This window comes from Cydia amplana, chromosome 21 (genome assembly GCF_948474715.1).
Source record: "Cydia amplana chromosome 21, ilCydAmpl1.1, whole genome shotgun sequence".
Lineage (NCBI taxonomy): Eukaryota > Metazoa > Arthropoda > Insecta > Lepidoptera > Tortricidae > Cydia > Cydia amplana.
The window spans coordinates 12,418,024-12,440,999 of NC_086089.1; the positions used below are offsets into that span (position 1 = coordinate 12,418,024).

Sequence of the window (22,976 nt, forward strand, 5' to 3'; positions counted from 1 at the left end):
TCGAGAAAAACGCTAGTAGACGAAATAGTCCCTATGACGGAATTAGCCACATTGACCTTAAAGTGTTGATTACAGCGGATAATATAATGGTGTAGAACTGAAGAACAAAGGTGAACTTATCCCTGTTAGGGATCTCTTCCAAGCACCTACGAGCGACAAAAGTTTCGACTGAAAATTAAAACAAGTAAACCGGGTCGATGACAAGAAATTGGTATTGGGACATTCAACAGCGATTAATGGGTTCTTTCGTACGTAAAATTCCTCACAAGCTCACCCGTTTTCATTATCTTAAGTATACATTGCCAACTTTTCAGTTGCGTTATCGTTCACGAAGCTAAATCAGGATTTTACTGTACAAACTTACATTTCTTAGGGCCACTTGCAACACCCCGCTAACCCGGGGTTAAGCGGTTAAACCGTTAACCCAGTGTCAATTTGTACTGGAACTCCAGGTTTAACCGGTTAACCCCGGGTTAGTGAATGGTGCAAGTGGCCCTTTAGTTCGTGATAAAACTGGATTTTATTTGTCCAAGAATCTCTATAAAGGAGTCGATAGCTGACAAGCTTAAACCAAAGTGTGGTGCTGTGACAATAAAATTGAAGATGTATAGTGTAGTCCTTAATCCCTCTGACAGTTGTAACATTTGTTGTTTCAACATGTCGCCGGGTTGGACGCACGCCATTATAGCTGTCATCAGTGTTATTATACTTGCTAAAGAAAACCAGTATAAGTACGTCTTAAGGCGGGATTCCACCAGTGTGCGGCACTGTGCCGCACTGTGCTGCACATGGTATGGCACATTTGATGGACTCACGCGCGTGAACATGAACAAAATGTGCGCGCACATTATGGCAATGTTCGCGCACAACCGCGAACTCGTGTACGCGCACTCATTAAACCGATGGACTCGCTGCAATACACCTCGGACACTGGCGATCAAATGTATGAAACAAATGCGTTCCTACGCACACAGCCTAACGCGTACCATGCTTGTGTGAGTGAGATAAGACATTGTAGGGTAACTGTGACTCTGTGAGGTAACCGAGAGCGGGTCTCAGCGGGTGGGCGGCACTTTCAACGGGAGGCAGGGAGCGTCCATACTGTATCCTAGTACTCTTTATTATACTGTGCTGCAGTGCACACGCACGCTGTTCACGCACTCAATTATGCTTCCGGTGCCGGAGCGAAAACATTTAAATGTTCGCCAACATTTATTGATTTTAATTTTTGGCATTATGAATTTGACGAATTCCAAAATCATAAAATTTATACATGCTATAGAAATAAATCCGGTACTGTGCGTGGGATACGAGTCATTTTGATTATAAAAATAATATATAATAGAATAGGATAATGATTACCTATAAAAAGATGCTAATAAATAGGAATAAAAAAGCATGATGCATCTCAGAAGATAGCTGGTTTAAAATCTTCGGGATCTGGGATTTCAGATTTTTTATTTTATTTATCAGCTTATATTTTTAGGCGAACATGTTCGTGTACAAATGTGCCCCACTGTACGTTCACAAAAGTTACATATAGCTTCGTCGGTGGAGATGGATGCGTAACTCAGTGCGTGCACTATTTGTGCGCACACAAAATGTTCATAAACAAATGTGCTGCACCGAACTTTGGTGGAATCCCACCTTTATATCTACCAATGGCTCTGTCAGAAATGTCATTTGACACTGACAGATCGGTATCGTATCGGTGTGACTTCTTATAAGCATTGTTCGAATTGGGCTGTAGTGGTTTATATCTTATCTAATGTAGACCAGGAGAACAAACATGGCCATTTTGAAAAAAAAATTGTCAATAATAGTTTATGTGACTGGTACATAATGAATGGCATTAGAACTCGAGTGTGGGTTTATGAAACATTTAATAGGTACAGTACCTAGTATTGTTTGTAATCCAGTCAAGCGGTGAAAAGAATCAATGCTATTGGTCCGCTCTTCCTCAGTGGAAAGGCAGACTAAACACTTCACTGGTTTGAGGCGAATCGCTCGCTACACTAAGAGAATAGGGTGACTGTCAAAAGGGATTTGCTGGATATGTATTGTATTGTTCTGTCTGAGGCTCATATAACGTTGACAATTTGCAGGTTGATATATTGCTTGACCAAAGTATGGTTACGCCATTTTGAAATGTAAGCGTATGGTATTAAGTCATAAAATTGCGTGAAATGAAATGTAGGTACCTACCTACTTTAATGATTGAGATACACCTAGTAGTCCCCCACGCAAAGTGAGTTGGTGGTAAATAGTGGGAATATTTATTCTCAGTTGTTACGACAAAAATATTTCAAATTTTCAATGTGCAATATTGAAATACCTACATAAATATACAGGGTCATTTTTGGACCGTTAGCCATATTGTGCGAGGTGATTAGGTAGAGAGTTGGTCCCATAGAAAAAGTTGTTCAGTATGGCCTACCTAATCACAGTAATCACCTCGCTCAATATGACTAAAACGGTCCAAAAATGACCCTGTATATATGTCGGCGACCGATCGTAAGATCAGGCAGATGGCAGATCGTAATGTTCCTGTGTAATGTTTTGACGATAGTGACATTAAACCAATATATAGGTAGGATAGGTTCGTTAGGTTGCTTTAGATGCCCGAAGGGCAAACTGCCCAGAAATAGGAGCCCCGCGTAGCGTAGCCGTCGACTTAGGGAACTGGTCAAAGATTTTCACGTTTCACCATATGCCTAGGAATTTCACGATATGCCTGATCTTATTCAGAAACCACATGTTTTCACTAGTTTTCACCTGTGCCCACTTAAAACGGGTTTTTACGGTAACATATATATATATATATTTCGAGAGATAATAAAATATTAGTAGTTGTCCTTTCAACTTTCTAATATTACCTATTAATAGAAGTCATATTTCATATTGACTTCAAAGGGGTTTGAAATAATGTTAAGCTCTATATCTTTCTTTGTTCTATACTAATGAGGTCATTTACGAACTAGCCACTATTAGTTTAGAAACTAGAGGCGTATTCTGATTGTTATAACAGGATACAGATTCTGATTTAACGACTTTCTTATAATATAATTCTTTATATATAAAAAGTAATTATGTTCATATACGCAAGTAAATAAAAGTTTAACAGAGTTAAACAGCAAGTGGACTTATCACAAAAGCGATCTTCTCCATATAATCTTATTAAGTAATAATAATCTGTTATTCTTTTTTACTACCTTTCCGAAGTAACACGCGATTTGTTCCCCAATCTTGCATGCAAACTAATATACAATCATTGCATTGAAAAGACATAAGTAAGTGCCAATATTATTATCGTGCAATATACACATTTTCAAATTGATAAGACTTATCTGACAGGAAGTGTGATAAGTCCAGGGGAAGGAAATTTTTAAGGTAATAAAATACTCATTTATTTCATCCTTAAAGAAATTGAAGTCTTGAAATACATTTTCAACGTATTTTGATCATTTTTATGTTTTTAGGGTTCCGTACCCAAATGGTAAAAACGGGACCCTATTACTATTACTCCTCTGTCCGTCTGTCTGTCCGTCCGTCTGTCACCAGGCTGTATACCTCATGAACCGTGACAGAAAGTTGAAATTTTCACAGATGATGTATTTTTGTTGCCGCTATAACAAAAAATCCTTAGAGCCGTTTCCGAGATCCCCAATATATATATATATATATATATAAATAAATATACATATAAATAAATAAACAAGAATTGCTCGTTTAAAGGTATTAGATAGAAAGATAGATATATAGATAGATACCTAGTTAAGATGAGGAAAAACAGGTAAACCTATTATAGTGCGGCATAAAATGGTGGAATTTAATTAAAATGTAACTAAAAAAAGCGGCCAAGTGCGAGTCGGACTCGCCCATGAAGGGTTCCGTATTTAGGCGATTTATGACGTATTAAAAAAAAACTACTTACTAGATCTCGTTCAAACCAATTTTCGGTGGAAGTTTACATGGTAATGTACATCATATATTTTTTTTAGTTTTATCATTCTGTTATTTTAGAAGTTACAGGGGGGGGGGGGGGGGACACACATTTTACAACTTTGGAAGTGTATCTCGCGCAAACTATTCAGTTTAGAAAAAAATGATATTAGAAACCTCAATATCATTTTTGAAGACCTATCCCTAGATACCCCACACGTATGGGTTTAATGAAAAAAATATTTTGAGTTTCAGTTCTAAGTATGGGGAACCCCAAAAATTTATTGTTTTTTTTCTATTTTTGTGTGAAAATCTTAATGCGGTTCACAGAATACATCTACTTACCAAGTTTCAACAGTATAGTTCTTATAGTTTCGGAGAAAAGTGACTGTGACATACGGACGGACAGACGGACAGACAGACAGACAGACAGACAGACATGACGAATCTATAAGGGTTCCGTTTTTTGCCATTTGGCTTCGGAACCCTAAACAACATACTAAACTATAGTCATGTTTAAGCATTTTACGTCAAAATAATTAAAGTTACATAGGAAGTGGCGCCCTCAATAATTTTCTACAATTTCTTATTGGGCTATAAGTATCGTTCATTTTTCTGATTCACTTAAGTATAAGATTCAAGTTGTGACCCATCTCCTGTGTGACCCATGCCTTATATTTATTACATCATTTATGGGATCTCGATGGCAATTTGCGGTTAAATCATTGGCTTGGAATTATTGGTGTCCCATGAGGGGAAAATTGACCAATAAAAACGTAAAGGAATTTCCAGGGGACCATTGCAATTATGAAAATATTAACTTGATGTGATATTAGATAGGTACTAACCGTGCTGTAATAAGCGTGAGTCAAAAGATGACGTTCGGATGTCAACTGCAGTTTGCAGCTGCATTACTGTTGCGGCGCACCTGTTGCCGCCGCTGTATCTGTCAATTTCCTTGACAGAATGCGAATGTCATTCATTTTAAGTTAGTTTTAAGTGTCCATTGTATAACCGAATTGGGTGACCGTTGTATTGTGTATTTTACATTTAACATACATTTAACACTTCTGTAACACGGTTGTACAATAAAGAGCTATCTTATCTTATATTATCTAATCAAAAAAATGGACAGATACAGTGGCAGCAACAAAAACGCCGCAACAGTAATACAGCTGCAGTTCACATCCGAAAGTCACCTAAATGGTGGCGATTAATATCAAATCAAGTTAAGATTATTAAGTTTGAATATGACTCCTTGAGCGGTATTCAGATATTAAAATCTTTTGTGGTTTCGATCTTTGTACTGCGATTACTCGCAGTTATTGGTGGTCGATGCACTGCGAGAGGTGTCAAAATCGTGTCATAACGATATCAAGACTTTAACAAATCGTAAAATCTGAATACAGCTCCTAATGTGTATAAGGTGGAGTCCCTTTGTTTCCCATAAAGTTTTAAGTCATAATGTATTGTTTGTCATATAGTCATTAGTCCTAAAACTAAAACCATTAACATTTCAGGATTTTCTGTCCACATGAGTCTTCATGAAGAAAATTTACTAGTGGCATAAAAAATAATATTGAATATTTCACCAGACCAAGAATATTAATTTTCAAGCGACATTTTGTCAATGACAATACATTATCCTTTTTACAACCCATCGGCAACCCATCGCCAACAGAGCTGTATGGGTCCTATCTGTGAGGCATTGTGCGAAGGCCATTAGCTCAGGACAAAGCCCTTTGTGGCTTCCGGCCTTCGATGATATCCGATTCGGCTTATTATTGACCTAAAGGGCTATTAGACACATAATATCGACCCTTCAGGCCTGTGCACATCAGCGTAGAATCTGTACACGCACATATCACGCAATCAGTGTGCTGTCTCTCTTATAAGACGAAAGTGGAGGAAATCGCCTTTTCATACAAACGTAGGTAGTCCTCAAATATTTTCCATAATGTCAATATCCTGAGAGGAAAATGGAGACCACGTTTGTATGGAGAAACGGTGTCCTCTTTCCTCTTCTCTTTGTATAATTACAACGCGCACGTTCACACAGCCGATGTATACAGGTTTTAAATTGCCCCTAAAGGGTAAACCACAGACTAAGTATTTGTATTGAAGTAGACACAGCAAATGCGTGTACTTTGCGTAAAATTTTTGTTGGTGGCTGCTTTTCACGTATAAATCCTGCTCTTTTTACATCGACCTGGCGGAAGTTAAGCGTGAAGAGGTAACAGACGAACAAAGTTACATTCGCATTTGTAAACTCGATTCACAAATTAGAGTGACAGATAGATAAGCTACATGACAGATAGATAGGCATAAGCCTGTAGTTGATATTATCGCAGGTCACTGAACTTTCACCTACGGGATGTTTGTGAAATCTAATATTTATCCAATCAATCGACGCCTCAGGGCACCCTGTAACTTCGCAGCGATATAAAGTCAACAGTGTGTGTACGTTTTACACACATGTAGTACATGTACAATGTACAGGTACAGTCAGCAAAATTAACTAAGCGTAATTTTAGCCAGGTATATTAACCTCAGCTATGCCACAGTCTATAATACATTACAGTTATTCGACAAAACCGTCTAGACAGAATCGCGAGGTGCGAGGGGCGAGGGGTGTGTCGCGCGCACCGGAGCTCTCTGCATACATCGCCATTCTTAGTAGCTCGGTACTACTTAAAGGGCTAGCGTGTCTTATTTGAAATATTTTACTGACATGAGCAGTTGTGTAAAAGTCTGTGACAACCCTACTGTGTTCTTGTGCGGTGTCGGCATTTACGCAAACATCAAAGGAGTCAATCCACTGTTACTTTTTACACTGTGACTACGCCTCATGCTTTTTTAGTCTACTATATACTTATAAAAATATCATTTAAACAACCACTAGATGAAAGCTTTGTCACAGTACCTAATGGCACCCATTAGTCCCCCCGTCTCAAGACATACGTCTTTTGTACGCATTAATAGACTATTTCATGCTTCAACACGCTAATTGAAGCTATCTGTTACTTCGCAGTGATATAACCAAAGCGTGCGTGGAGTGAGTGAGCGGGTTGACCTGGAGTTACCATGGTTACCAGTACAATTTGACACTGGATTAACGGTTTAACCGCTAAACCCAGGGTTAGTGGGATGGGGAAAGTGGCGCTGAGCAACGCTAAAAAATATCCTCCTCCTATGAGCCGTGGCCGTGGCAAAATGCCGGGATAAGACGAGGAAGAAAACAAAAGTCATCATCATCTTCCTCGCGTTGTCCCGGCATTTTGCCACGGCTCATGGGAGCCTGGGGTCCGCTTGGCAACTAATGGCGTGGGCATTAGTTTTTACCTTCTGACCTTACAACCCAGAGGGTAAACTAGGCCTTATTGGGATTAGTCCGGTTCCCTCACGATGTTTTCCTTCACAATGATATTTCGTACATAAGTTCCGAAAAAACTCATTGGTAGGAGCCGGGATTTGAACCCGCGACCTCCGGATTGCAAGTCGCACGCTCTTACCGCTAGGCCACTAGCACTTTTCAAGAAAAAAAACAACGGGTTGCACTCAGGGATTGCCGGCAGAAGTGAAAACTCAATGACTAGTGCAAAATGTCTGCAGCACTATGTATAATTGAGGTTAACGCCATCTAGCGTTATTTCGTCGCATTACTTGAAACCCCTGAGCACATCACTGTTAAGTTAATACTCGATTTATATTAATACCAGTTAGAGGGAAACTCACTAGATGGCATTTAAATCAATAAAGAAAAACTCAATGACATTGAAGTAACAGTTTTTCGATCAGGTCACGTGTCCGTCTTACGGTCACGTGATCTGTCGCGAGTTTAACATTTTTTCCCCATCACAAAAAGTGCTCAGCGCCGCTAAAGAAGTTTTCACTTCAAAAAAGTATAAATTAAATTAAATATGTGGAATCCATTGAGACAACATTTTTCCTCTGGCCTCATAATTTAGTGGTTAAAGCTCCCGTAGTCGGCCCAGCCTCCGATACGATCAATCTCTGTCAATATCGTTACCTCGTCGAATTTAGGAGGGTCACTCTTAAACCAGTAATTGAGTTTGCTCGTCAAACAAGGAAAAATGTTTTTAGAATTCCAAAATTTTGGCCATTGTTTTGGTCATGTTTCGAACAAAAAAATATTTCACTACACCCACGGGAAACAGCACTCATTAGTTTGCACTTGACTTTACCTGGGCGTTTTTTTTTTTGTTGTCCCCTACACTTTTTTTTCAAATTTGGGATTTTTAATGTTATTTCTACTCAGAATCACGAGCTCTTTCTATCCTCATAAGAGAAAAAAAGTGTCCCAAAATTTCCATATATTTTTGGGCTTTTTCTAAAATAATATATATCTGTTATATATGGGTATATTCATATATCTAGAATAAGTGGGTAGGCAGTCGCGGAATAAATACTTGCCAAGCAACACGTCTTTTATTTAACAGTGGCGGCGAATGGTAAAATTATTGTGTAATTAAGTGTTTGATCGGTAAAAATGGCTGGCAAAGGTAAATTTTCGGAGTTTGATGTGAAAACGGGGAATTGGACCTTATATTGCGATAGGTTGGACATGTACTTTTTAGCTAATGGCGTTACGGACGATTTGAAACTACCAACCTTGATTGCGAACGTAGGTGAAAGTGCATATGAATTGATAGTGAATTTATGTAGTCCGGACAAACCATCTACATTAACGTACACTAAAGTGGTGAAATTAGTGAAAGATCACTTGGAACCCGTGCCATCGGCGTTAGCAGAACGTTATAAGTTTCGGCAATGCAGACAACAAACTGGGCAATCCATTGCCGAGTACGTGGCCACGTTAAAACAAATGGCGAGGTTTTGTGACTTCGGTAGCGTGACTAACGGGCTAGAAGAGAACCTCCGGGATCAACTAGTATGCGGGATTACCAGTGACGCAATTCGACAGAGGTTATTTGCAGATAAAAAAATCGACTACAGTAAAGCGGTACTGATAGCGACTACAATGGAGTCGGCGGAGAAAGATTCTAGTGCGGTGGAATCTACGGCGATAGGAATGCACTACAATGCCAGCCAAAGTGGAAAAAAACAATGTACAGCGTGCGGCGACACTAGACATGAGCGTTCCGCGTGCAAATTTAAGGCCGTGCATCGAAAAATAACAGGATCTTAGAAAGGTGGCAGTGGCTAGCCCCGGAAACAAACAGTAGTGATTTTCGGATATATGTTTCTTGACTATATGATAAGACATTTCGTAGTAGTCGAAACACGAATGCTTAAAATTTTCTCGATAGAAAATAAATCCAAACTTACGTGTTCATTTTTCGGTTTTAGCTTCGTGCAACTAGAAAACACATCCATATCCAGCACAATCCACCTTACAGCAAAGGTTTTCATCTCGTCTTAACTTTCAAAGAACTAAATATTAACTTATTATCCTTTACCGATGGATTTATTATCGATTTTTGATTTTATGAATTCAACAGCAAACGCCCATTTTACGCAGTTCGGTTTCTCTTTCTGTCATGCGTCAAAGTCATAAATGCATTCTTTATGCCAGTAATGTTAGATGGCCGTCGTGCCTCAAAGAGGTAAGACCTATGTCACTTCGCGCAGCGCTCCGAATTACGTAAAATTTTAATATCCAATAAACGTTGAGTCGTAACTCCATTGAGTAGTAACGGAATCGGAGGTAAACCTATGATGGTGCCTTCTTACAGGCCTATACGTTACGCATGTGTGCGTGTTTGCTTAGCTACGTCATGCTACGTCGAAATCTATATTCTTTGTCAGTTACAACGGGTTAGGAAATTTCGACAGATATTGAAATGTATCGGTAGCTGTTTGGTATTTAGCCATCAGAATCTAACCGTAACTTTTTGCTTTATTTTTGTTTGAAAATAAAATATCTATAAGAATATATTTTTTGCTTTTTTTCTATTGTAATGATAAAAATAAATCTAGTATGTTTCATGCTCAAATAATTTAAAATAATTGAATAAATATTAAAAACTAATTGATATTATTCGTTTTAATTATTATATTATTAAGTTTGTTTGAATAACATATTTTATTTCAATAATACGAAAAGTTATTATATTTAAGTACCACTAAAAAAGGTCTCTACTTACAAAAACTCACTTGCACGGGCCGGGGTTCGAACCCGTGACCTCCGGTTTGAAAGTCGCACGCCACTACAATTTCACATAAGTAATTAACAATGACATGATACCGTGGAAAAAGTGAATATTACAATGTACTGTGTTACTATCATTTTATAGTTTATTTTGGCTTGACAAGGAGGAATGAGAAAAACGTGCAAAGCGAGAGGATTAAATCTCTCTGTCCCTTTCTTAAAGTAGCCAATCCTAATTATGACATCTGTTTTGATATTAATTCTTTGAACATAATTTGTCGATGTTCTTTTTTATATCATCGAGAAAGATTTTTATTAAAAAAATGTGTTGAATTTATATGTTTTATTTATGTTTTTTTGGCATAAATTTCATTACTTTTGACAAATTTTGATTGTGATGCTGATGACAAACGATTTGATGTGATGTGTGAAACGAACCATGTGATCAACGATTTATCTAATAAAACTTCATTTAGTCGAAAAAAATAGTTGTCTACTACCGGGTGGAAAAAAATTATGGGCCCTGGAGGGAAAGTGCCTTAAAACCTTACGTTTGCTCATTTTACTTAAATGAAACATTATTGTTTTTTAAAGAAACAACTGCATTCAAAGATTTTTGAAGTGAAAACTTTAGCGGCGCTAGGCACTTTTTGAGGTGGGGAAAAAATGATAAACTCGAGACAGCGTAAGGCGATCATGTGACCGTAAGGTTTAGATGGCCAATCATTTAGATGGCATTTAAATCAATAAAGAAAAACTCAATGACATTACATGAAAAAGGTTATAATCTTGTACGGGCTGAAATACGAGGATCTCACAGTATTATAACTTTATATCACTCAAATATAATTCAATAAAGCTACATCTTGATGAAATCGCTAATAAAAGTGAACTCTAGTACTGGTGAATAAAACTCAAAATATCATGACCAAATATATTTAGACGCGAGGTCTGCAAGGTAACTTTACAATTTCTATTCGAATTTTAAACAATTAACGCTATAAATTTGAATTTCGAATTTTAAACAAGCTCACTGACCAGCAATTTCGGAACCAAAAGTTTTCAATAGAAAGGAGGATGGGTCAGTTATACATAGTGCTGCAGACATTTTGGACTAGTCATTGAGTTTTCACTTCTGTCGGCACTCCCGGAATGCAACACGTTGTTTTTTTTTAAATTCGCTTAGTCGCGCCCGGGAATCGAACCTACCTTTTCCACACTGTATAAAAGAACACAAATGCTTTTCTTCTGGTAACTTAAATGTTCTATCTATCTTGGTGATATGTCAATGCAATCAAATAATCTGAAAAAATAATAATAACCCAATTTATGAATTCCGTTCCTTCAGAAAAATGCGAAATATACGTACAATTTTTAGGGATATCGTACTTTTCCCAGAGACAAATTTAGTTGGCTAAGACACATTTTCACTGATTTGGGGTCTGTACTAAAAATCTAACATAATATGATAAGGACTTAATCGTTTTAAGCTCAAGAGTGAGTTTTCCAAAAGCTTTTTCTAAAAATTATGTCTTTATTAACGTTAGGAGTGCACTGCAGCATGTCAAATGTATGCCAAAATGTCAAGGGAGAGAACAATAAATTAAGTTTAAATTCCACTTCCACTCATCAGCAAAGTGATATAAGTATATCAGCAGTTTAAAGTTATTTTAGATTACAAAATTAGCGCATCAAAAAAATCAAAGTGCATAGAAAAAAAGTCTCCTGAGTCATAATAAAATTGATGTCTCTTGGGTCACTAGAAAAGTCACCAGGGAGAACGATGACCCAAATCACATTTAAAAGAAAATGTAAATTTTGTGTACTACCTACGAACATTTTTCAAAAAACTATGTTTTTATAACATATTAGACCCAGGATAGATCTAATACCTCTTTTCATACCCCGGATAAAATGGTCGGCGACTAAAAAAGTAACTGAAACGTTACGTTATTAGGTTCACGATGCCGCGTTGTACCCTTGCCTTCGTTGCGATATGTTTGGTAAGTCAGGAGACTTAAAAATGATTATGGGACATATTAACAAATATTTTTTTGAATATATATTAATTTTAGCGGACTTTAATAATTTACCAGTTAAATTAGATGTAAATACCTTTTTAGTTAATCGTTAATATGATATATTAGTAGCAGTAATACACTTTATTGTACAAAAAGACACATAAAACATGAAAAAACACACATCCTTCGTATATGGTAGAATATATTTTTCACACTTATAAGTAAAAACCAAAACCGATACGCGATTGGGATACGCTCTTTTTGTATGGGATAAAAAAAAAATCTCCTGGGTCACCAAGAAAAATCGACATATTAAAATAATTCAGTTCGTTTTTAAGTTCTAGTCAGATTGACTTTTTGGTTATTTGAGATAAATTACAATAACGCTTAGATTTGAAAAACATGATTTTCTATTTTGTTGCGATCGACCCGGGTAATAAAAATACGGCGAATTTGAACTTTTGTTTGTTGTCGTTGTAAAATGTATTAAAAAATAATGTAGGCACCCCTGACAATTGAAATTCAAAATTATCCAGAAAAAGCGGCCAAGTGCGAGTCGGACTCGCCCATGAAGGGTTCGGTATTTAGGGGATTTATGACGTATTAAAAAAAACTACTTACTTACTAGATCTTGTTCAAACCAATTTTCGGTGGAAGTTTGCATGGTAATGTACATCATATATTTTTTTTAGTTTTATCATTCTCTTATTTTAGAAGTTACAGGGGGGGGACACACACATTTTACCACTTTGGAAGTGTCTCTTGAGTTTCAGTTGTTCTAAGTATGGGAAACCCCCAAAAAAAAATTTTTTTTTTCTATTTTTGTGTGAAAATATAATGCGGTTCACAGAATACATCTACTTACCAAGTTTCAACAGTATAGTTCTTATAGTTTCGGAAAAAAGTGACTGTGACATACGGACGGACAGACGGACAGACAGACAGACAGACATGACGAATCTATAAGGGTTCAGTTTTTTGCCATTTGGCTACGGAACCCTAAAAATGAGTGTTTCAAAAAGGCACCCTGTATTCCTTACATAGCTAAATAATCTCTTATTCAATAAAACATATAATTACTAAACACTGTGATTTATTTCAAATAAATGCAAATCGATCGGATAAAAGATATTAATACCTACCTATACAACAATGAATACGAGTACAGTCAGCTGCAATAATATGTTACACACCGAAGGCCGTTTTGCGGTATATGTTAGATCTTATTTGTAGAGCCATAAGAGCGTGTCACATATTTTTGCGGCCGTCGAAGAGTAACATATTATTGCAGGTGACTGTACCTATGAAAAATTCGAGGGTTAAAAAGCATTTCAACCAAAGCATTTATAATAATAACGACCATGGACGCCTGCAACCCCAGGGTTATTGTAACCCCATAACAATAAGGTTGAAATTTGCATTTAGTGACCGCAAAGTCAGGTGAGCGTAATCAAGTAAATCTGTTTTCATCATATTTTATCAAAAATAATCTCTTTTCTGTTCTTGTGCTATTTTCTTATTATCAATACTCTTAACTTATATGCTATATACGCTGCTGCTTCTATGATGTTAACATCTTCCAAAACAACAATAAATATGCAGGTTTATGAATTAATTATTTTATTGTTTGCTATTATGAACAAGTAACAACGCCATCTGTTTCAATTTTTTCCGAATTTAAGTTTCTGGCCGACCGCAGCGACCACGTATAATGGTAGTTAACTTCTGTAACGTTAGATGGTGCTAAAAGGTCACACAAACTTCACGTGCGGCGCGAAGCGTTTCCATGTGTGCGTGTTAGCGGGGAGGGAAGAACTAGCGGGCGTGGTTTACGAAGCGCCAGACGCGGCTGCAGTAGGCCCTTAAGGATTACGTGTGCGACACGTGTTCACGTGTCGGTCATTTACGGCGTGTGGGTCCCGAAAAGGAGGGGCACGGAGCTAGGGCAAGACCGGGAGCGACAAAGAGTTGGGGAACCGCTCAGGAGTACGCAAGTGGCTTCGGAGGCCGCGGCTATAACGAGAGGCCAATGACCGGCCGGGGAGGCAGCACGGCCGGCAGGAGGCGGCGAGGCGCGCGCTCGGGCGCGGCGCCCGCGCGCCAGCACTGCATCCGGGAGCACCCCGGGCCGGCCGAGGAGGCGAGCTGGCGGGGCATCGGCGGCGACGGCGCGGGCCCTAGCCAACGCACGGACAGCGACGACGAATGGCCGATATATCAAATGGGACTGAGTCAATACCCACCGGTATGTATGGAGATACTTGTACAAAATATGCCATTAATTATGGAAATTGATACCGGATCTCCCCTTTCGTGTATAAATAATGACACTTACAAGAACAATTTCAGTCAACTAGAATTAAAGGCGTGCCGTATACGATTATTTGCTTATAATGGTTCCCGCATTTATCCGTTAGGCTACGTTGAAGTGAAAGTGTCGTATAACAACTGTGTTAAGACGTTAGATTTATATGTGATAGATAATGGAACCACTAATATATTAGGACGGCAATGGCTTGCCGAGTTAGATATTCAGGTTCCGCGATTAAAGGTATCAAGTGTCAATAAACTGGAGAAGGATTATGGAAACCCGTCTCTTACTATGAATGATATCCTTTCCAGGTTTAAAGATGTGTTCGACGGAACCCTGGGTTGCTTCACCGGCGGGCGGGCCACGCTGCAGCTGCGCGAGGGGGCGGTGCCTGTGTATTGCCGGGCGCGACCTTTGCCCTACGCGCTACGTCAGCGCGTGGACGCCGAATTGGACGCCATGCTGACGGCGGGCGTCATCACACCGGTCGACCACTCGGACTGGTCTACACCGCTGGTGGTGGCGCACAAGGCGGACGGCGCCATCAGACTGTGTGCGGACTACAAGGTTACGCTAAACAAGGTACTAATGGTAGATAGATATCCCGTGCCCAGGATTGATGACCTGTTAAGTAATATTAGTGGCTACAAATATTTTTCCAAGCTTGATCTATCACAGGCCTATAACCAGATTCTTTTGGATGATACGGCAAGATATACGGTGGTCAACACACATAGAGGTTTATTTCAATATAACCGTCTCGTTTATGGTTTGTCCTCGAGTCCCGGCATATTTCAGAGGATCATGTTAAATTTGTTCAAAAATATGCCCCATGTTATTGTCTTTCTTGACGATATATTGATCACTAGTAAAACGATACAAGAACATAATGAACATATACAGGAGGTCTTGCAAATATTGCAAGGTAACGGGTTAAAAGTAAGAAAGGATAAATGCGAGTTTTTTGTAGATGAGGTTAAATATTTAGGGTTTATTATAAACAAAGACGGCGTGAGGGTTGACACGGATAAGGTGGCACCTATTATTAAAATGTCGCCTCCCACCAATGTTTCCGAATTAAGGTCATTTTTGGGTATGGTTAACTTTTACGGGAAATTTATTAAGCATTTGAGCGATATTCTGGCTCCTCTATACGAGTTACTTCGGAAAGGTAAACATTGGGTGTGGGGTGGCAGGCAGAACGACAGTTTTATCAAAGTTAAGAAGGCCTTGTGCAGTGTGGAGGCCCTGGTACATTATGATATGCGCTTGCCTTGCCTGGTGACATGTGATGCGAGTGGACACGGCATTGCAGCGGTGCTGGCTCAAAGCGGCGGCGACGGTGTTGAGCGCGCCGTGGCGTATGCATCGCGCGCGTTGACGGCAGCGGAAATGCATTATAGTCAGGTGCATAAGGAGGCGCTGGCCATAGTCTTTGCCATAAAAAAATTCCACCAGTATTTATACGGCCGTAAATTTGTTCTTCGCACCGATCACAAACCACTGGTTACGATTTTTGGACCAAACTGTGGTGTTCCAACAGCCGCCGCGAGTCGATTACAACGGTGGGCTATACTATTATCAGCATATGATTTTACTATTGAATATGTTCGTACTGATCAAAATACCGCGGATGCCTTATCTCGCATGATACAGGGCCATCGCGACAACGGGGTTCAGGAGCGCGACGAGGTCCCTGAACAGACGTATTTACATTTTGCATCTGACGCGATGTTGTTAGATTATAAGCTGCTACGTAACGAAACCTCGAAAGACATATTACTTAGTCGGGTGTTAAACTATTTAAAAGATGGTTGGCCGTTAGATGTGGAGGTTAGAGAGTTAAAACCGTTTTTAAATCGCAAAAGTGAACTATATGAAGAACTCGGGTGTATTATGTGGGGTCACCGGGTAGTTATACCAGAGGCATGTAAAGAAAAAGTGTTGCGAGAACTACATGAGCCACATATGGGTATGGTCAAGACTAAGGCTTTAGCCAGAAGCTACGTGTGGTGGCCCGGCATCGATGAGGCGGTGGAACGCGTTTGCCGCGCGTGCGCCGTATGTGCCGCGGTGGCGGACGCGCCGCCGGCTCACGAACCGCGCCTCTGGCCGTGGCCTGAACGTCCTTGGGTACGGTTGCATGCAGATTTCCTCGGTCCATTGGCAGGTACTAAATATTTAATAGTAGTAGATCCACATTCAAAATGGATAGAGGCAATTAAAATGTCAGGTACATCAGCGAGTTATGTAATAGACGTGTTTAGAGAAATGTGGGCGCGTTTCGGTTTACCAAAACAGCTGGTGACGGATAACGGTCCCCCATTTACGAGTACTGAATTTCAAGGTTTTCTAGCCAGTAATGGAGTGGAACATATTTTTACCGCACCCTACCACCCAGCATCGAACGGGGCTTGTGAGTCAGCGGTAAAGATATGTAAAAAGGTAATGAAAAAAAGTATGGAACAAGGGACTAATATGCATACGGCGTTATGTAGATTTTTGTTGAACTACCGGAACACACCCCATTACGCCACGGGTTACCCTCCAGCCAAACTGTTGCTAGGTAGGTCACTTCGAGCCAGATTAGACTGCTTAAAACCGGAGCTGGCGTCACGGGCGCACGAGCATCAGGATCGCATTAGGAAGCAGGTGAGGGGTGTACAAAGAAGTTTTCAAGTAGGGGATTTAATTTGGTATAGGAAATTCGGTACTAATAAAACTAAATGGTGCCCGGGGTGCATTGTAGAATGTCTTGGCGGTACAAACTATTCGGTTAAGGATGAATCTGGAACGGAGACGGTACATAGGCACGTGGATCAAATCAGGTCGAGAGTGATAGATCAAGCTGGGCAAAATAATCCGTTTAAAAATCCAAACGAGACACCACAACATCGAAGTTTAGCGTATCCTTTGCCCTCGCCCGGTCCGGCAGTGAATGATGATGATGATGACGCCGCGGCTGGCGACAATGGCAACACACAGGCAGCGCCGATTGAGACGCAGCCGAATATTACTATGAACCCGCCCGCGGCAGGTCAAGCAACTCCGGAGTTACTGGTGGCTAACCGCCCAAAAAGAACGCGATTCCCACCAATGAGATATGGACTCGAAATTGATTGAGTACCTTGTTTATGTAATGGCCTCTGTCGTTATTCATAATAGTTGGTCAAGGAGCACGTACCAGGAATAATCGCTTGTCCTTCCTAGTCAGTTTTTTTTAAGTGTACTCGACGGAAACAAAATAAACAGGCTTTATGAATAACGGACATGGCTCTCAGGACAGATTACCTAATATTGTATTAATTTTAAGTTACTATGTTTTTTTTTTAAACGACTTCAGTAATATTTAAACGAAAAGAACATTCTGTTATATATGAGTTTAATAAACAAAAGTATAAAAACATAAAAAAAAACATGATGGCCCTTCAGGCGAATACTAAACCTACCTAGGCTAGGTACCTACCTAATGGACCTATTAATACATGATCACTGATCAATATATCGTGATAATAAATAAATCTATAATAACTAATTTGTAAGAACAAATGTAATAAACTGGGCGAACAGGTAAACCTGTAGTTATGTACATAATGTAATCTTGGTCTAATCAGACCTACTCACAACATAAGTATGTACCCGTGTATCAGTCAATAAGACTAAATAGACGATTAATGATTGATTGCATCTTTTTGTAACTATCTTTAAAATCAACAATTGCATATTGTACTGGTTACGTTATTCCCAAGGAAATTATGGTAGTTTTAGGGTGAAGGTAATAGGTAAAATCATTTTCATAAATGTATACCTACTTATTTATAGTTTACTTTCTTTTTTAATTTACATTGTGCCTTAGGTAATCTTTTGAACACAATTATTGAATTATACCTAGCACATAAATGTAGCACACTATACTCAACTTTGAGGATTGTTTTAGAATAAGGGTGAAGGTGTTATATATGGGTATATTCATATATCTAGAATAAGTGGGTAGGCAGTCGCGGAATAAATACTTGCCAAGCAACACGTCTTTTATTTAACAATATCAAAAACCCGATTCTTTCAAATCTGGACATTCTTGGGCTCATTCTACTCAGAATCGACAGCACTCTCCATCCTACGATTAAAAAAAGATGTCCCAAAATGTCCATTCCATTACGTCACGTTTTTAGTATGAGAAAAATTTTCACTTGTATGTAACGTGACGTAGTGGAATGTACCTACAATTTTCATACAAAATTTTGGGTCAACTTTTTTTATCACCAGGATTGAATATGCTAGTGATTCTGAGTTGAAAGAACCCAAAAACACCAGGATCTGGGAGAATCGGGTTTTCAATATTTATTTTAGAAAACGCCCTTTTCGATCTTTCCATTCCGCGACCGCCATACAAAGTCTATGAAAAATGGTGACGTAATGGAAATAAAACCTGAGGACACTTTTTTTCTCCTATTAGGATAGAAAGAGCTCGTGATTCTGAGTAGAAATAACATAAAAAATCCCAAATTTGAAAAAAAAGTGTAGGGGACAACAAAAAAAAACGCCTACCTACGTTCAAAATGGTGTCATTCGCCAGATGTGAAAGGGTCCTAACCCTAAGTAAACTTTACACATTAGGTAACTTAACAAAACACGACTTTTTAGGGTTAATGGGGTTTTACCTTTTTTTCATATTAAGCTAATAATAAAGTAAATACTGGAATGAGACAAAAGATAAAAACAAATGAGACCTTTTTGTATAAAAATTGATGATACCCAGACCTGTACTTTCACCACAATATTCTGACAAAAATAATTTAAAAAACTGCAGACAATATTGATCCATATAACATTTTTAAATCATTTATCATATTCAGATCTTGATCCATAAAAATAAAAACTATAATTAAAATAAAATTTGATAAAAATAAAAATGTTCCACATGACATTACAGCTCTCGAAAGAGACTCTACGTGTTGGATCTATATAACCACGCAAGCCTATCAAAATACCGGGATTTATAGGCCCGTGTAGGTATATTCAAAAAAATTATATGACTCAATGTCATTAATCATTTTATTTGATTGAGCATTTCAAATTTCAAAATACAGAAAAATATTGCCAAAAGATAAAAAAGCTAAAAATAATAAAATGGTAGAAACATAAGTTTGTGGTATAATTTCCTACCAATGACCCCTAAATTCTCGTTAATGTAGGTACCTATACCTACACTAATTGAATATTCTTATGTCTCATCATCATCATCATCATTACTCATACAATAAAGTAACAGAAATAGAATACTTAGTTTAATAATAGAGTAAGTGTTTCGAATATCAGTTTGAATAGCCGGCATACTTATAGGGCATAAGAGTTCATTGATACCCAAAAGTAATTAAAAGTAATAGGTATATTGATTCAATACTTCTGGCCGAAGGCTGTCGTGTTTCGGAGGTTCCGGGGCAAACTGCCGAATCCGACACAAGAGCAGACGATTCAACGGAGCCTGCACGCCGTTCTGTCGCCAAAATAGTGTTTAGTTTATAACATTCTAATATGTATGTATGTTAGTCGGGACATGTTGCTAGGAAGAGTGATGGCAGGTGGACCAAAATTTTTACGGATTGGTGGCCGCTTACGGATGAAAGAAGCGCCTGGCGTCCGTTGGCTCGTTGGGTGGATGACATTCGAAGTATCGCGGGGCATTTTTGGATGAGATGAGACTAGCACAGGACCGGGACAAGTGGCGTACGAGAAGAGAGTCCTATGCTCAGCAGTGGGCGACCGAAGGCTAAAATGAATGAGTCTGTAAGGTATAATATGTATTGTTGCCCAAATAAATAAAAAAAAGAAATTTCTGTGAATAACTGGTTATTAACCGGTATTTCTATACAATTAAAAAACCGGTTTGCATTCCCTAGCTCCAGCAATGTGGTCGTTAAGCTGTGCAAATTGCCGGCCCGGCCAGGAATCGATCGACGTGCGTGCCAAGAATACGAATGGATGGAGCTCGATCAATACCTGTCATCACTAGAATTCAAATCAAAGTTTTGACTACGAAATATTTACGGGGATTTTGCAGAAAAGTATACACAAATTCCACTTTTTTAATTAAAATTAAATAAATATTAAAGAGACAAAAAAAACTCACGCCCAATATCGGAAGGCAAACAGTTAACTGATAACAAAATCGTAATCTTTATTTAGCACAATTCTACTTATTTAAAATAAACTTCCTTAACGTAGTCTACCATTATTAAATCTATGTTAAATCGGGTCACTCACGTATTTAAAGTCGAGTAACGCTCGACATGTTTCACTCCTCAATCCGTATCGAGCCAACGCAACGCAAGCTCCTGATGATACTCCTCTGTATGGAGTGAGACATGTCGATCGTTTTAAAATTTATTTAATATGTCTATCTCTCACGGAAGTTTTGTCGTTGTCTAAAAAATGTTTTTAGCAAACAACTGCCTGTTATCTAATAAAAAGTTGCTCTGTGCTACAGTAAATTTTAGTCTTATATGTAGGGTTGCAAAAAAAAATGTTTTTAGCAAACAACTGGCTGTTATCTAATAAAAAGTTGCTCTGTGCTGCAGTAAATTTGAGTCTTCTATTTACATGTTTAATACAATTCCCACACAAACGTATCTATGTCAATTAATTAGCTTAAAACAATCTAGGAATATTCCTCGAACATTCAGTTTGCTCAAGCTTGTTATTGTACCGCTAACCAAACATCATATCACAGTTAGGTATTGCGTAAATTAGGAATGGTGATTGTGGGTAATAGCAGTAGTAGTATATAGTACAGTCAAGTGTAAAAATATGTGTGCTTACAACATACTCAAAAATGGTGCAGGATATAACATTTCCTAAAAAAAGAAATTAATTAATAATAATTTTTTTGGCTTCAGCCTAGCTAAAAACAAACTATTTTAACATTTCTAAGCACATTTAAACCTTACTATAGTGCGACATAAAACAGTAGAAATTAAATGAAACGGAACTAAAAAAAAACCATACAAAATTGTTGCCATGTTTAAGCATGTTACGTGACCGTTACGTAGGAAGTGGCGCCATTTTTAGGGTTCCGTACCCAAAGGGTAAAAAACGGGACCCTATTACTAAGACTTCGCTGTCCGTCCGTCCGTCCGTCTGTCACCAGGCTGTATCTCATGAACCGCGATAGCTAGACAGTTGAAATTTTCACAAATGGTGTATCTCTGTTGCCGCTATAACAACAAATACTAAAAATAAAATAAAATAAATATTTAAGGGGGGCTCCCATATAACAAACACGATTTTTTTGCTCTATTTTTTGTTGATGGTGCGGAACCCTCCGTGCGCGAGTCCGACTCGCACTTGGCCGGTTTTTTATCTACAATTTCTTATCGGACTATACCTGTTTTAATTCATAGTTTGTTTACAATAAAAAAAGTTATACAACTTATAACCACAGGAAATCATTTCTGCTCCGCACCCAAATTCCCGATTACGCTCATTTGAACCTAACGCCTCTTGTGGGAGGCAAATTTTAGAATCACACAAACGAAGCTTGCGTCGAATACAAATGTGGCAGGAACGCCAACGAATGCAAAACTGAACGAATGGTGCCGATTTATAAAAGGCGCCGCTCACTATTTATGAAAATACAGGATGGCTTCCAATTCAGCCGTACTTCGCTAGCTGAGTAAAAAAACTGTTTGATAGAATTTGGGTAATAAGACATGTCATGATTAGGGACGAACGCCATATAGGCAAAAGAGTGTTAGGGATGAATGTTGATGAACAGAGAGCGGATGATAGACCCAAAAAACGATGGATGGATTGTGTGAAAAAGGATATGAGAAAGAAAGGAGTGAGCGCTGAGGTGACGAAAGCTAGAGGAGAATGGAAGAGAAAACCATGTTATGCCGACCCCCTATCGTGGGATAAGGGCAGGAAGAAGAAGAGGACACGGATAGCATCGCATATCATCATCATCATCATCTTCCTCGCGTTGTCCCGGCATTTTGCCACGGCTCATGGGAGCCTGGGGTCCGCTTGGCAACTAATCCCAGTAATTGGCGTGGACACTAGTTTTTACGAAAGCGACTGCCATCTGACCTTCCAACCCGGAGGGTAAACTAGGCCCGTATTGGGATTAGTCCGGTTTCCTCACGATGTTTTCCTTCACCGAAAAGCGACTGGTAAAATATCAAATGATATTTCGTACATAAGTTCCGAAAAACTCATTGGTATGAGCCGGGTTCGAACCACATCGCATATAATGAATTTAAAATACATCCTGAAGTTACGAAATATTGACAACATGACAACGTAATAATTGCCACCCGGTACGCAATACGCAAAGCGTTATTCTTTGACAACAACAGCGTAGAAACAGAATTCGGAGTATTGCAACGTATAAATTTACAAAATGGTGCAATCTTTGTAGGTTATGGCTTTTCATATTTGATGTCGTTTTCATCGGTTTTCGATACTCGATGAAAATTGATCAGATTAGGAGCTTGCGTCGAGGGTACTATTAAGTCGTCGTTATACAGGGTGTTTCCTGTAACAGGAGCAATAAATTAAACTGTAGGCT

At 38.7% G+C, this 22,976-nt stretch overlaps 1 protein-coding gene and 1 long non-coding RNA gene across 2 annotated transcripts in view; one reads left to right on the forward strand and one right to left on the reverse strand.

The window, feature by feature from the left end:
• LOC134657953 (KH domain-containing, RNA-binding, signal transduction-associated protein 2-like) overlaps window positions 1-22,976 on the reverse strand; it is a 292,941-nt gene that overhangs the window by 211,380 nt on the left and 58,585 nt on the right. The window lies entirely within an intron of this gene.
• LOC134657982 (uncharacterized) overlaps window positions 1-22,976 on the forward strand; it is a 97,314-nt gene that overhangs the window by 45,766 nt on the left and 28,572 nt on the right. Inside the window, exon 2 of the long non-coding RNA XR_010097661.1 lies at window positions 3,901-4,196. This is a non-coding gene — a long non-coding RNA (uncharacterized LOC134657982). The remainder of the gene's footprint in view (window positions 1-3,900; window positions 4,197-22,976) is intronic.